At 40.8% G+C, this 15092-nt stretch overlaps 1 long non-coding RNA gene across 2 annotated transcripts in view; it reads right to left on the reverse strand.

The window, feature by feature from the left end:
• LOC148161655 (uncharacterized) overlaps window positions 1-15092 on the reverse strand; it is a 305996-nt gene that overhangs the window by 23711 nt on the left and 267193 nt on the right. For both annotated transcript variants that reach the window (XR_015767432.1, XR_015767433.1), the window contains exons 3-4: window positions 14200-14332; window positions 12473-12553 (exon numbers count right to left, since the gene is read on the reverse strand). This is a non-coding gene — a long non-coding RNA (uncharacterized LOC148161655). The remainder of the gene's footprint in view (window positions 1-12472; window positions 12554-14199; window positions 14333-15092) is intronic.

The following is a 15092-nucleotide window of genomic DNA, read 5'->3' on the forward strand; positions in this document are numbered from 1 at the left end:
CAGTATGAAAGAAGCAAACCATCACATACAAGGAATTCCCAATAAGGTTCTATGCAGATTTTTCATTAGAAATAGTGGAGACCAGAAGGCAGTGTGGTGATACAAAGTGCTCAAACAAACACACACCCATGTCAGCCAAGAATCCCATATCCAGCAAACTGTCCTTCAAAAATATGGGTAAAATCAAGATATTCCCAGACAAACAAAAGCTTAGAGAGTATGTGTCCCACTAGACCTTTCCTGCAAGAACTGTTCAAGGGAGTCCTGCAGGTAAAAGAAGAGGGTACAATAACTCGAAACTACATGGGGAAATAAAGATCTCAAGAACGGTGAGAATACAGGCAATTATAAAGGCAAATATTATTGTAGCAATGGTTTGTAACTGCACTTTTTGTTCTCTACATGACTTAAAAGAATAATACATAAAACCTAGTATTGTTGTAATTTTGGTTTGTAACTCCAAATCTTGTTTTCTACATGAAGAGGCTGGGTGCATTTAAAAGAACTATTCGTTTACATTTTTAGTCACAGACCGTATAAAGATGTAATTGTGTGAAATCAGCAAACATAAGGGGTGGGCACAGAGCTATAAAGGAGCACAGCCTTTGTATGTTATTGAACTTAAGTTGGTATAAATTCAAATTAGAGTGTTATATCTTCAGAATGTTAAATGTAATTCCCATGGTAACCACAAAGAAAACAGCTATAGAATATGCACAAAAGGAAACGAGAAATTTAAACATTTCCCTACAAACACCAACTAAACACAATAGAAGACAGTAATGTAGGAAATGAGGGACAAAAAATATATATATATAAGGCACACAAAAAATTGAACAATGACAGAAGTTAAGTCCCTTCTTTTCAGTAATTACTTCAAGTATCAATGGATTAAACTCAACCATCAAAAGACAGATTGGCACAATGGATAAAAATACATGATCCAACTATATACTGTCTACATGCTGAGACTCACTTTAGATCCAAAGACACAAAGAAGTTGCAAGTGAAAAGAGCTATTCCATGAGAATAGTAAGCAAAAGTGAGCAGGTGTGGCTACACTAATATCAGCAAATTAAATGTGAAACCAAAAAAGGTTATAAGAGACATTATATATTAATTAAACGTTCAATAAGGCAGGAAGATACGATTATAAACAACTGTGCATCTAATGAAAACCTGTAAAAATATATGAAGCAAAAACTGATAGAACTTAAGGGAGAAATAGCTCAAGAGTAATAGAGACCTTAATATTCCACTCACAATTATGGCTAGAACAACCAGACAGAAGTAAGTAAAGAGAAAACTTGGCAAAATAAGCCAACTAGATCTAACAGACATGCAGAACATTCCACCCAAAAACAGCATACACATTCTTCTCAAGTGCACACGGGACATTTCCCAGGACAGACCTTATGTTACAAATGAAGCTCCAACAGATCATCATACAAAGTATCTACTCCAACCACAATGAGATAAAGAGAGAAATCAATAACAGAAAATTCACAGAACTGTGGAAATTCAACAACTTTTAAACAACCAATGGATTACAAAGAAATCACAAAGGAAATTAAAAGATACTTAGAGACAAATGATAAAAAACTTGGGAGGTGCAACATAAGTGGTGCTAAGGGGGAAATTTAAAGCTATAATATATGCTTATATTAAAAAAGAGGAAAGATCTCAAATCGATGACGTAACTTTACAACTATGGAACTAGAAAAAGAAGACTAAACTAAACCTAAAGCCAGCTGAAGGAAGGAAAAAATAAAGATTAGAGCAAAGATAAATGAAATAAAGAACAGAAAAACAATTTTAAAAGTGAATGAAAGCAAAAGTTCATTCTTTGAAAACATCAACAAAACTGGCAAACCTGTAGCTAGTTGGACTGAGAAAAAAACAAAAAAGAAGACTCAAACTACTAAATTCAGAAACCAAAGTGGGAAAATATTACACTTCAACGGAAATAAAAAGGATTAAAAGAGAATACATTAGTACCCATGTGGCAAGAAATTGGATGAATGGATGAATTTCTAGAAACACAAAACCTACTAAGAGTAATCATGAAGAAATAGAAAATCTGAATAGACCTATATATCTAGTTAAGAGACTGAATCAATAATAAAAAATCTGACAGAGAAAAGCCCTGGGTCCAGTGACTTCACTGGTGAAATCTACCAAAAATGCAAAGAAAGACTAACATCAATCCTTCTCAAACTTTCAAAAAATTAGAGAAGGGACATCTCCTAACTCACTCTATAAACCCAGCACAACCCTGATACCAAAGCCAGACACAGACATGACAAGAAAAATAAAGATCAACATTCTTGATGATCACTGATGCAAACAAAAATCTTGTAATACTAGTGAATAGAATTTAGCAAAACATTAAAAGGATTATACACGATGACCAAGCAAAATGCAAGGTTGGTTCAACATGTAAGCCAATCAATGTAATACATTATATTAACAGAATGAAGAAAAAAATCCACATGATCATCTCAACTGATGCAGAAAATGCAAATATTCAATACGCTTTTGTGATTGAGGGAAAAAAAGCAAAAGCATTCAATGAAACTAGGAAAAGAAGGGAACTACAGGGGGGTCTGGGTGGCTCAGTAGGTTAAGCGCCTGCCTTCAGCTCAGGTCATGATCCCAGGGTCCTGGGATCGAGTCCTACATTGGGCTCCCTGCTCAGCGGGGAGCCTGCTGCTCCCTCTCCCACTGCCCCTCCCCCTGCTTATGCTCGCTCTGTCAAATAATTCAAATAAAACCTTAAAAACAAAACTGGGGGGGGGGGGAACTACATCAACATAATACAAGCCATACATGAAAAGCCCACAGTGAGCACCATACCAGATGGTGAAAGACTGAAACCTTTTTTTTTGGTCAGGATGTCCACTTTCACTATGTCTATTCAGCTTAGAACATAGTACTGGAAGTTCTAGCTACAGCAATTATGAAAGAAAAAGAAATAAAAGCCACGTTATTGGGAAGGAATAAGTAATATTACTTGTTTGCAGATATGATCTTGTATATAAAAAACACTGAAGATTCCACAAGAAGATTGACCTAACAAATGAATTCAGCAAAGCAGCAGGCCACACAGTCAACATACAAATAGCTGCATTTCAGGGGCGCCTAGGCGGGGTAGTTAAGCATCAGTTAAGTGTCCAACTCTTGGTTTCAGCTCAGGTCATGATCTCAGGGTAGTGGGATCAAGCCCTGTGTCTGGCCCTGGGCTCAGGGTGGAGTCTGCTTGAGACTCTCTCGCCCCCTCCTTCTGCACCCCCCCCCCAAAATAAATGAATAAATCTTAAAAAAAAAAATCAGTTGCATTTCTACACACTACCAATGAACAATCTGAAAAGGAAATTATAAGAACAATTCCACCTACCTTCAAAAATAATAAAATATTTAGGAATTAACTTGAAAGACTTGTACAATAAAAACTGCAAAACTGATGAAAGTAAAGAAGACATAAATAAATGGAAACACATCCCATATTCATGGATTGGAAGACTTAATATTGTTACAATGTCAAGAATACCCAGAGTGACCTACAGATTCAATGCAATCCTTTATCAAAATCCCAATGACATTTTCTGCAGAAATAGAAAAACCCTCTTAAAATTCATATGGAATTGCAAGGGATCCCAACATCTAAAACAATCTTGGAGGAACAAAAGAACAAAACTGGAAGAATCATACTTGATTTTGGGCGCCTGGGTGGCTCAGTTGGTTGGGCGACTGCCTTCGACTCAGGGCATGATCCTGGAGTCCCGGGATCGAGTCCCGTATGGGGCTCCCCGCTCAGCGGGGAGTCTGCTTCTCCCTCTGACCCTCCCCCCTCTCCTGCTCTATCTCATTCTCTCTCTCAAATAAATAAAATCTTAAAAAAAAAAAAGAATCATACTTGATTTTAAAATTTACTACAAATCTACAGTAATCAGAATGGTGTGGTGCTGGCATAAAGACAAACATACAGACCAGTGGAATAAAATGAAGAGCCCAGAAACAAACACTTGCATAGATGGTTAAAATAATTTTTGATGAGGGTGCCAAGACCTTCCACCGGAGAAAAGAGTCTTTCAATAAATTCAATAAATAAATGATACCAGTGCAAAACTGGTATCCACATGCAAAACAATAAAGTTACCCTTCCCTAATACCACATATAAAAATAACTAAAAATGTACCAAAAACCTAAATGTAAGTCTTACGACAACAAAACCCTTAGAAGAAAACATCGGACAAAAGCTTCATGAAACTGAATTTGGTAGTGATTTCTTGGATGTGACACCAAAGGCAGAGGCAGCAAGAGAAAGAACAGACAAATCGAACTTCATGAAATTTTTAAATTGTGTGCATCAAAAGACACTATCCAGAGTAAAAAGACAACCCAAAGAATGGGAGAAAATATCTGCAAATCATAGATCTGACAAGGGATTAACATCCAGAATATAAAGAGAACCCCTGAAACTCATCACCACCACCAAAAAAACATTCAAAAATGGGAAAATGACTCAAATAGACATTTCTCCAAAGATATATAAATGGCCAAAAAGACATGAAAAGATGCTCAAGATCACTAATCATTGGGGAACAGCAAATCAAAAGCCCAATGAGGTCCCACTTCACACCACACACTCATGAGGATGGCAATGCTCAGAAAAGGAGGAAACAGAGGATGTGGAGAAATGGGACCCCTGTGCGCTACTGGTGGGAAGGTAAAATGGGGCAGCCGCTGTGGGAAACGGTACGGTGGGTCCCCCAAAAGTTGAAAACGGAATTACGATTTGATCCAGAAATTCCACTTGTGGGTATAGACCCCCCCAAAATGGAAAGGAGGGTCTCGAAGAGATATTTGTACCTCCAAGTTCGTAGCAGAATTATCCCCAATAGCGACCACGTGGAAGCAACCCAATGTCCGTGGATGGTTGGATGGATGGATGGATGGAGGCAGAATGTGGCCTATCCATCTAATGGAATATTACCGAGTCTACTGCACCTGCTACAACACAAATCATCCTCGAGGGCCTGGTGCCGAGTAAAACAAGCCAATCCCAGTAAGACAAAGACTGCATGATTCTAGTTACATGAGGTACTTAGCCAAAAAAATCTCAGAGACAGAAAGGAGAATGGTGCGTGCCAAGGGCTGCAGGGAGCAGGTAGGGGGAGTGAGTCTTTCATCGGGACAGAGTTTCAGTTTTATGATGTGAATGGTGGTGATTCCTGCACAACATAATGAACATATTTACGGCCACTGCACTATACACTTAAAAAGGTTTACGATGGTAAATTTTATGTTACGTGTATTTTGCCATAACAAAATGAAAAAAATTACAAAACATACGGGAATACTTAAAGAAATGAAATTATAAGTGGAAAGAATGCCTTTAATCAATTCATTTTTAAGATATTTAACTTTAATATAAATAATTTCAAATTTGCATTAAACCACTACATGTTCTATTTCTTTCAGGCAGCAAACTAAAATTTTATCTTCCAACATGTAACTTAATAACAACCACAGCCCTCCTGGAAAAGTATAAAATATTATCACAGATAAATTATAAATTAACCCATCAACCTCTACTTAGTGGCTATTGTAGAATATGGCGTCCTCGCCTTTTGCTAAGGAGAAGGGTTATGTTTTTCAAATACATATATTCACGGGAGAAAAAAGTCTATCTGTGAACATTTTAAAACGAATACATATCTGTATCTATCTCTATAAAGGCAACATTTGTATTTTATTTTTCTTTAAAATTATTATTATACTAGACATTTTTCATTTAAAAAAAGCTCAGAGGTAAGCTGTATGTTAGGAACTACTGTGTACAGATCTCAAGCACGGCCATAAGTCATTATCACAATAACAATAACGCACACTCCGGTTTTATCTTTACATTATAATGCGTATGTTTAAACACAAAAATATTTCAAATCTGGGAACTTTTCGCCCTGATCTGAAGACATGGTCTATACAGCATTCTTGCAATTTTGATTATGGAGTGTTTCTAGAATAGAGAATTACAAAAGCCCAGAGCCCTGCCCCTGGAAGTATCCCAGGAAAGATTTCAAGCGTGGTGGCATATTGCCTTTATGTGTCTGAGGTACCAAACCTTCACTGTCCCGAGTGGCATGAGTCTCTCTTCTATAATGCCCCCTCCATGGAGAATTGTATTTTAAGATCAGAGAAGTAAAAGTAACTTGGGAAGGAGGAAACAAACTGAAATTTTCAAACATGCGTGTAAGAAACAGAGGTTTGTGCTACTGGTGTTTTCTTTCCGTTCACTCATCAAACCATTTTTTTTTAAGCTTTTATTTATTTGAGAGAGAGAGAGAGAGAGAGACCACAAGCAGGGTAAAGGACAGAGGGAGAAGCAGGTTCCCCGCTGAGCAGGGAGCCTGATGTGGGACTCGATCCTGGGACTCTGGGACCATGACCTGAGCCGAAGGCCGACCCCCTTAACCGACTGAGCCACCCAGGCGACCCTCATCCAGTCGTTTTCAATGATATAAATTCTGGCCGTTTTGCTAATTACTTGGAAGGCACTTACTAGATATTTGGTTCTCTGATTTATTTGTGAGGTACAACATCTAAACCAATCCTGACAAGTTTCCAAAATATTTCCCCTAGTATTGCAAATATTGATCAGGTGAAACACTGTAATTTAAATTGAATTCAAGGGAAGGGCTTGGCACACAGCGGCCTCGTGGACATGGGACAGCAGGACCAGCCGCTGCTCAGCCTCTTGCATTCCAAGCACTGGACAGTCAGCAGTTAACTCCTCAGACCACAGCCATCTAGAGCCCTCGCGAGGCCGTCAGAGAGCCCTAAAAAGAAAGCTACCACTCGACAGATAAGACAGGCTTCGTCATTTGACTGCGATGCCATTCAGTGTTCAAAACACAGGTGGGTGGTGTCTCTTGAAAATCAACCCATTTTAAGAATAGAGAGGGGTATATAATGTCAATGTGCCTAGGGTACATCCTGTGGGAAGAGGAGAGTTCATTCTACTCTTTCCAGTATGCACTCGGTTCCTAGGCAGAGCCCACAGCCCGTGTTAGAGGCTGGGGCCAGGAGGAGAGCTGAGCGCGCCTTTCACCGCAGTTGTCCCTGGTCTAGTGCAAGAGCCAAAAAGGGACACACGCAGTGACACAGTGCGCCACCGGCGCACGCACGGACGGGCAGGAGCGCAACGGTAGCAAAGAACAGAACAGAAAAGGAAGTCTTCTGAGTATCAGTTCTTAAACTGGGTCTAAGATCCAGGAGCTCCGCAGACGGCCCTTGATGAAAGGGATCTGTGGACCACGGCCCCCGTGTATGGCCAAAGCTCTGCTTCTGGAGACACACTCACTTTCTTTCTCATCTTACAGTCACTGTGAAGTGACTTCTTCAAATATAGTTTGTCAAGTAAAATCTGTTCTACACTTTGCTGCATTTAGTAGGTGTAGCTGGAAAAACCTATTAATAATTACATAACGGCATCAATATACAAAATACTATGGAAAAGTATTTTTTAAGAAAAAAAAACATCAGGCTTCCACGATCCCACTAAAAATGTGTTTCTGAGAAACAACTTGGAAGAGTCAGAAGAGTCACACTAGTGTTTACGTCAGAAGGAGAAAGACTGTCACACTTCGGAGCACTTGTAACCACTTCAGTTTATACAGCTTCTCAGCAATGGTGACCACAGCCTTACAAATGTTCAAACACAGCCGGCCTCTGACGGAGCTCCCGCACAGCAGCCCGCGTACCGTCGTGAGCGTCTTTACCACACGGGACGGTATTCAAGTACTGTGCTTGTGCGCTCGATTCTTCCACAGGAAAATGCCAGGGAAGGGAGTTGCCACTTGGTCCCTCTGTTTAGAACCAAAGCAGCTGTTCAAAGCAGAGGTAACAATCACCTGAGAAATAAATCCTCCAAGAAAACGGAGTTCCCCTTTGACTTTTATGATTTTACAGAACAAAGCATCAACATTCAAAAGAGGAGTATGTGGCCTCTCTGCATCAACTGTTTTGTACTTGAATTTATTTATAGCTGAACTAAAATGTGTAACTTCTGATCCATTGAGAGATGGTCTTAGAATCCAACCCTGAAAGACACTGATGGATAGAGAACAACGCTCACTCCTATTTCCCAAATATGGTCCACATGGCTTATCTTTCAATTATATGTTAATCTAGGAGTTACAGCCACAACCTAGCAAATGGAGTATATAATTTGGATAAAACCTGCCAGTTGTTGACTCACACACTTATCATTTAAAGTATGAAACAGGGGCGCCTGGGTGGCTCAGTCGGTTAAGCGGCTGCCTTCGGCTCAGGTCATGATCCCAGGGTCCTGGGATCGAGCCCCACATCGGGCTCCCTGCTCAGCGGTGAGCCTGCTTCTCCCTCTCCCACTCCCCCTGCTTGTGTTCCTGCTCTCGCTCTCTCTCTGTAAATAAATAAATAAAATCTTTAAAAAAAATAAAAAAAAAGTATGAAACAAATAAAATGATTCTCTAATGTGAACTCTGAATTATCTTCATGTATCGTGGCAATTTCCATGCTTCTCTCCCCCCGACCCAGACTGTGAGCTATGTAACTATGGTGTTGACCTAGATCTTCTGAGCACCAAGCGCAGAGCAGGCACCCATATTTGCCCAGTAATTGAAGAAATCAAACAGTAGAAACACGTGGAGCCCCCCTCTACTCTCCAGCACCCCTTATCTTTGCACGCCGTGGGAAGCCAGCAGTCGGCTGTTATTCTAAGCTGTCCTAATCCGTGGCATGCCTTAGAAGCACTCCTTTGAGGCACAACCTGCCTGTAGCTGCCCATCATCAAGTGACCACCAAAGTACAAATGAGTACACTTTTATGAGTTTGAAACTCTTCCTAGGGGTCCTTACATATGGACATCTAAACATTACCTATGCACACAGATCCTTTAGTACAACATTTTCCCACTGTGTCAAACTCCAAGAAAATAAGGCATTAAAAAATAGACATGGGGCAGCTGGATGGTCCAGTCGATTAAGCATCCAACTCTTGATTTCAGCTCAGGTCATGATCTCAGGGCCGTGAGATCAAGCCCCGTGTCAGGCTCTGCACTCAGCAGGGAGTCTGCTTGAGATTCTTTCCCTCTCCTTCTGCTCTTCCCCCCACCACCCCACTTGTGCTCTCTCTCTCTCGCTCATTCTGTAAAATAAATAAAATCTTTTAAAATACGTAAATTTTGTCAGTCTTTCTATTATTATAAGGCTTTCTAAACTGCAAATAAAAGGTTCAATACAATTTCATTTTAGAAACTTAAGTTGGTTCTCCCATTACTTTTCTACAACTATTTAATCATGTGAATTCATTTTTTCTAGCACAATTATGTACTGAAGAACACACAATATCTATGCAGTTTCTTTTCAATTCTGTAATAACAATGATGGACTTTAAACATTAAACTTTTTCTAATACTAAGAAAATTATTGTAAAAGATAGCTCCTTACCAATCTCATAGAATACAGAATAAAGATTGGGAAGATGGGAAAGAAATTATCTCTGAGTCACTTTGTCTCTCGGTTTCCTTCTCCTTAATGTTACACGGTTTGCAAAGATGAAATTTGCTCTGGGGAGGGAGAAAGCAAAATGTCACCACGTGAAGCTGTTTTCACAATAGTGCACCCCTCTTAACAAACAACAGAGATCTGCTTTTTAGAAAGGATAGAGTATTTTGATTGGAAAAGACCTGAACAATGATGAGTGTGCTATGGTTTGCAGAAGAAATGACAGCAGAAAGTACATATAAAGAACATTAAATGGGAAGGCGATGTTAAAGGCCTAGGAACACTGATAATATTTCAAACTGGCTACAGTTTTAAACTCTAAACTTCAGGGAGAATTGCTAGGTCCTGAACAATAAGCAAATCAATTCTATCAATAATAACATGGATCATTTCTATCACTCGGGATGTCATGCAGTGAGCAGCTGGGGTTACCCTGACATTATAGGGTAAGCAGCGGACAGTATTCACAATGTGCATAATTAGATGCTGCTCAGGCAACAGAATACATAATACGTGAATTGCCACAGGACACCTGAATTAATTCGCTCTGATTCTTATTTAATTACTTAGGCTGATATACACTATGTTTTCTCTCCCTTGTAGTTCATACTCTAGAAAAGGAATATATGCAGATGTCACTTCTTTAAACGCTCACTTAATACTGGTGATTTCCACTTTCCAGTTAGAAAGCCAGTTATTTAGCATGGTTTTTCCTTTCTTCCTTTCTGAAAGATGTACACAAAAAATAAAGCTTTTTCTCCTAAAATAATCCGGAATTCACTATGAATGTATTTAAAAGGAGTGAAATAAAATCTTGTCAGAAACACTAAATGGAGGCCACGAAAGGCCAGGACTGTTCCCATCAAGAACATGCGGTAACTCACATGAGCTAAATAGAAGTTCAGAGAACTACAAAGCCGCCATCAGATCCAAATCCTGAGAGAAAATCCTTGTGCCCTCTCCTGGCTCTGGAGGTGACTGTGCCATGTGGGGTACTTTTCCTCACTACAGAAACTGGAGCTCACAGTGTTTTCTTTCTCCCCTGTGTGCTGCGTGCACGAGCTACAGGCAGCCCGAGCTACCTGCACCTGACCCGTACGGTTTGGGGACGCAGTGGGATGGGAGCAAATTCAGGTGACTGCCTTCATCCCAAGCAAACCGGAAGTCTAGAGGACTCTTTTACATACACCAATATTACAATCTCTCTTCTAAGCTGAAAATGCTTAAATGGCTTCTTCCTTCTTCTGACAAGACCTTCAGGAAGGAGCCTGGCTACCCTTCCCCCACATCTGCACGCTCACTCACATACAGTCTCACACGCTCGGCCATGCACACAGGTCACGCACCGTCCCATGCTCAGTCACGCACTGTGTGAACTGCGCTTTGCAGCCTGGCTGTGTTCAGCCAAACTCTTGCTCCCTCGCACTGATTTCAGGGGGATTCCACACATTGTCTAGCAGACATTTCCAACTCTTAGCAAGTGATAAGCAATATAAATCTGTGAAACAGAAAGGAAGTAAGCAAATATTATTCCAAAATATTAATAGTGGCTAAGTTAATAACTTTTTTTTTTAATTTTATCCATTTTTTTGACACAAGAAAGATTTGAAAGCGCACAAGCAGGGGGAGTGGCAGAGGCAGAAGGAGAAGCTGAGCAGGGAGCCTGATGTGAGGCTCAATCCCAGGACCCTGGGATCATGGCCTGAGCCAAAAGCAGACACTCAACTGACTGAGCCACCCAGGCGCCCCCTAAGTTAATAACTCTTATCGTACTAAGGAAGCCCTTTGGAAAGGCTTTTTCTCAAATAATGCTACATTGTCTTTAATTAGAAGATGCTTTCTTCATAAATATTTTTACAAAAACACATAAAGATCTCGGTATTCTCTCCAGACCTCATTATGCACTGCCTCGTCTCCCTCATCTGTTTCCATGAACACCTTGAACATACTGTTACTGAAGCACTCGTAAAAATAAAGTTACAAAGCAATGGCCAATGACTATCTCCTCCACAGGCATCCTCATTTTTACATCCCCATAATGTCCTCATTATCTGGCATTAGCAAGTGCTTTCTCAAATGATGACAACTGCTCACTAATCCTGGCACGTGAACAAGAGGGAAACGAAGCAGACTATACCAACAGAAATCTGCAGCAATTAAGAGTAAACTATAGACATATACTAAAACCCCTTAAGGATTATATATATATTTTTAAAAGATTTTATTTATTTATTTGACAGAGAGAGACACAGCGAGAGAGGGAACATAAGCAGGGGGAGTGGGAGAGGGAGAAGCAGGCCTCCTGCTGAGCGGGGAGCCCGATGTGGGGCTCGATCCCAGGACCCTGGGACCGTGACCTGAGCCGAAGGCAGACGCTTAACGACTGAGCCATCCAGGTGCCCCCACAAACCCCTTAAGTATTATGAAGCATTTATAATATCAGCTGTTAAAATCAAAAGTTACTGAGTCCTCCAAATCTGATTGGGGAGTCACTGGGGAGAAGGGACTTCAAGCTATAGCAAAACACCATGATCGTGCAAAGAATCCAATGAAGCACACACGTGTACATGAGCAGATGCACAGCCATCCAGTCAATACAAACCAGAAAACAATGTGGGTATCACAGTCTATTAAATCCTATCCAAACTCACACTGAACTAGTGAAAGTACTTCATCTTACTGGCTCGTAATATTTTCAGGGAGAAGGACTTTCTCCAGAGTAAATATGCTAAACAAAAACACTGGACTGAGTATATCCCACAGAGACTGGATGTGGGAAAATTTAAGAACTTGAAACATTCTCTAGGCTTTCCCTTTTCAGTTCAAAGCTTCTGTTCTCATTTATTCAAATTTAAGGTTTGCTGTTTTTAACTTATATACACAATGAATATATTTGTATTTAACACAAGATTTAACTTACCCTGGTAAATGTGCCTTCAAAACTATGAATATCCAGTTGTGGCTTCTGGGCATACACATAAGCACTGACTGAAAAAAGGTCCTGGAATACAGAATATCTGAATTCATTACATTATAATTAGACAAAATTACTTGGAAATTTTTCATTCACCAACTAATATTTTTCATATGTTATGTACCAAAAGTGATGGTCGGTTTTCCTATACTTTGTGTGCCAACACTAGGTTAGGATGGAGGATAACTAAGGGAAATAATTTTTAAGCTCAACAGAGGTGTGGCAATTTCTCTTGGTTCTAAAAGACTACTACTTAATGATAGGTGTATGTCGAGCACTTGGGAGTTGCTCAAAAGCTCCATGTCGCCTGGGGCTGTCCCAGATTCCAAGTTTAAAGGTGGAAATATACTTCGTGGAGTTCTGTCATACTGTGTATGAGTACTCAGGAGTTACATGGGTACCCAAGAATTTAGTGGGATTTAAATAATCCTCACAATTCTGCATAAGTTCTATAAAACAATTTAGCAAATTCCTAAATTTACTTGCATGTTTTTCTAACAGCTACTGCATTTGCCATAAACAGGTGACTTCCTTGAAGCTATGAACATACTGCATTTCTCCCATGTGCCTGAAGCACATCCCCACGATCTATATTTATAAAATTGTATGGGAAGGCTTTAACTATTCACACATCACAGCAACTTTCCCAGAACTAGCTCTGAAGTAGAAAAAAGTCGTTTAGATTACCCGACTCACAGGCAACAGGTAAATGCTTAAACAGTAAGTCTCTGGACATGACACTGAAGCACCTTATTTTAAGGCAATTTATAAAAGTACATCTGTTGATTTATAAATTTTAGTTTTTAAAACTCTATATAATTTTATTAAAATAATGTTATAATAGGTGAAAATGTATTGATAACAAATTTTACTTTTTTAATGGTGCATGATTATGTTTACCAGGAGATCACAAAGAATTTATAGTACCAAAAAGTTCCTTGCCTGTATGGACTTTAACCACCAACACCCACACAGGATTCTGACTGTACTGCCTACTAGACAGCCCAAGGGCGAGTGACTTCCCATTTCTTCTGTGTGGTGATCCCACACATCCTAACGTGACCGGCGTGTAACTGACATTAGGAGACAAAACTCCAAAGCACACAGGTAGGAAGCATACCTGAGTTCACAGAGGGAGGATGCAAATGATCATGTGGATGTAGAGTGACCTACTGAATTTGTTATAATCTAAATATGCTCCTGTATTTTTCAAACTGATTCATGTGGACACAAGTAATATTCTTAGTGGGTGAGTTACATCCACCAATGGAGATGATACTGGAGCCTTTCAGAGTAAACTATCAGAAGTCTTTGAGTTCTTGGGATTTCAGTTGTTTTAAAATATATATATCTATTCTTAATTGGCTATCAGAAAGCTGGACAAGTACAATGCTATACGGAAGTTTCAGAAATCTGTCCTTATTACAGGCCTGAAATTTAAACAAGACCCACATCAGCTAGGAGGGAAAGAACCCCAGCCCGCTGTGTCCCCATGCTCCTCGCCACGGCTGCTGCCTGCCCGCCCTCAGGACCCTGAAGCCACAGTGCCCTGGCCCATTCGCTGCCCGCATTTCCAGTCTCCCTGCTGCCCTCTGAAGGAAGACTAGGATTCCTTTTCCGTTTCGTTAATAATCTACGCGTTAACAACGGGCATCACGTACACCTGAAGATACCTGAAGGCATTTGGGGTCTGTTGAGTCCAGGGTTCCAGATGATGGGACTTCCAGGCCATGCTGTGAGAGCTGTGCTAAGACGCAGCATCAGCCCTGCTCCAAGGAGGGCTTCAAGATACCTGAAGGTACTCAACTGGAAAATGAAAAGAGACTTCTAAGTTTAAGGTAAATTCTGTAATACAAATGCAGGTTTGATACAACAATCTAGCGACTACTGAAAAAACTAATGGAAAAAGAGAAAACGAGCCACTCACACAAGAACTCGTCAGACTCAAGCTCACTGCACAGCAAGGTAAAAGCTGTGGATGGAGGGCCGAGCTGGTGTCTGAACAGGGTGGGCTTCCCAATGTGTCCTGAGAACGAGGCACCCCCCTCCCCCATCTCCACCGTCCCCTCAAGCCCTCCTTGGAGCAGGGCTGATGCTGCGTCTTAGCACAGCTCTCCCAGCATGGCCTGGAAGTCCCATCATCTGGAACCCTGGACTCAACAGACCCCAAATGCCTGCACTTGACTCTAAGCTGGACCCTACGTGGTCTGCCAGGGCCGTTTCAAGCATGGCACGATCAGCGCCAAGCTGAATCGAGGAACAGGCTCGCAATCAGAGCTGGGACCTGCAACAGGTGTAAGAATTCACAAGCCCTGAAGGGAAATTAACCATTAAAACAAGCCGGATGCTAGCTGGGCCATCTGGTTTCCCTGAGCTGCCCACGATCAAGGGCCCATGCTCTGATGGGCCATCTGAAATCAAGATGCTAGGGGCACCAACTTGTGACCCCTGCCCAAAGCTGCAAGAGGGAGGTCCATCCCATGCTGGTGACCCTCCACAGCCCCATCTGTCTCGGGAGTGTCTGGCTGCTGTTAACTTGTGCTTGGCATTCCAGATCAGCTGCAGT

Source organism: Eumetopias jubatus, unplaced genomic scaffold, assembly GCF_037043125.1.
Source record: "Eumetopias jubatus isolate StellerSeaLion01/CBP00866 unplaced genomic scaffold, mEumJub1_p1.0 scaffold_104, whole genome shotgun sequence".
In the NCBI taxonomy this organism is placed as follows: Eukaryota; Metazoa; Chordata; class Mammalia; order Carnivora; family Otariidae; genus Eumetopias; species Eumetopias jubatus.